This window comes from Podarcis bocagei, assembly GCF_964188305.1.
Source record: "Podarcis bocagei genome assembly, chromosome: 7".
In the NCBI taxonomy this organism is placed as follows: domain Eukaryota; kingdom Metazoa; phylum Chordata; class Lepidosauria; order Squamata; family Lacertidae; genus Podarcis; species Podarcis bocagei.
The window spans coordinates 8669129-8670874 of NC_138132.1; the positions used below are offsets into that span (position 1 = coordinate 8669129).

Genomic DNA, 1746 nt, shown 5'->3' on the forward strand with positions numbered 1-1746 from the left:
CCACCGCTGTAACTGAGCAGCTCCCTGGGGTCTAGAAGGAAGAAGAGCATGGAGCTAGGCCGAGGGGAGAGGCGATGGGAGGCAGTCCTCTGCAGAGCGGAGCCTGTGTTCCACTTCTCTGCACGCATTTACGAACAGGAAGCCAGTGTAGTGATTCCCCAGTCAATTCAGCCTGTTGCGCCCATAGGAGAGAGTGATGCCCGTTGGCCTAAATGGCTTTTAAAGATTAGACAAATTCATAGAGGCGTATCGATGGCTGGAAGGCTTCCAAATACCTGTTGCTGGAAACTGCAGGAAGGGAGAGGGCCCTGCTTGTGGGTTTTCCTACAGGTTGGCCACTATGGGAACAAACTGCTTGGCTGGCTGGGCCATTCATTACATCCAGCAGGTTCTCAATCCAGAGTTCCTATCCAGGGACAGAATTGGTACCAAATAACTTGCATGGCAATCTGATGTTCAGTTAAAGGGACCCCTGACCATTAGGTCCAGTCGTGACCGACTCTGGGGTTGCGGTGCTCATCTCGCTTTATTGGCCGAGGGAGCCGGCATACAGCTTCCGGGTCATGTGGCCAGCAGGACTAAGCCACTTCTGGCGAACGAGAGCAGCGCACGGAAACGCCCTTTACCTTCCCGCTGGAGCGGTACCTATTGATCTACTTGCACTTTGACGTGCTTTCGAACTGCTAGGTTGGCAGGAGCAGGGACTGAGCAACGGGAGCTCACCCCGTCACGGGGATTCGAACCGCCAACCTTCTGATCGGCAAGTCCTAGGCTCTGTGGTTTAACCCACAGCACCACCCGCGTCCTGATGCTCAGTTAGGAGAAAGGAAAAAATTTCCCCCATGGATTGTGCCCAGGCATCGCTTTCACAACTGCACCCCTTCAAAGGCACCCGTTTAGCGCCAGGCCTGCTGCTACACCCCTTGCCCTCATTCCTTTTATAAAGCACCCTGGGGCTCGTGCAGAGTGCTGCCCTGAGCTCCTGGAGCAGCCCAACTGCAATCTGTCCCCAACACGTTTAGAATGAAGCAGCAGGGCCTCCCTGCAAGGCAGATCGCAGGGACAGGCCTCAGTACCTTTCTCTTCAAAAGTTAAGGATGTTGCGCCCCAGAGAGCAAGTTCAGTTTTGAAACTTTCCTCTTCCCACCACGCTTAATGCCGGGAGGCAGTCAGTGATCGTTAAAGAGGCTGCAAGCACACATACACACACTTCTCAGAGTTACCCTTGAAAGACCACCCCCATAGCAAATTTGGGTGAGGGGCAGCTGCCAATGTGGGACCGAGTTACCTCTACCTCTGGCAATGCCTTAAACTTGCCCACTCCTGCACAGTCACCTCGTTCCTTAACAGTGGCATGCTCCCCATTTTTGCCATACATCCAACAAGACCAGGGCCTTTTGTGTGGTGGCACCCGATCACTGGAATGCGTTCCCAGTGAACACAAGGCTGGAGCTGACATCGCCAGCACTTAAGCTTCAAGACTCACCTGTTCACCCAGGCTTTCCCCGAGGAGTGATCTAGCGATCGTTGCTGTATTAAGCGAATCTACTGATTCGTGCTGTATTTTATGCTTGTTTCATGAATGCCATTTCCTCAACTGATTTTATGCTCTTCACGGCCCAGTCTGCCGTTTTCTCCTGAGTGCTGGTGGCGTGCAGATTCGCAAAACAAATAAAACTTCACGGTTGTTGGTTTTTTAAACCACAAGATAACTAGTTCTAGTTCAACTTTGTCAAGAAACCCACA

The 1746-nt window shown here is 52.4% G+C and overlaps 1 long non-coding RNA gene across 1 annotated transcript in view; it reads left to right on the plus strand.

Moving 5' to 3' along the window:
• The window catches only part of LOC308590626, a 145820-nt gene that overhangs the window by 106740 nt on the left and 37334 nt on the right, over positions 1-1746 (plus strand). The window lies entirely within an intron of this gene.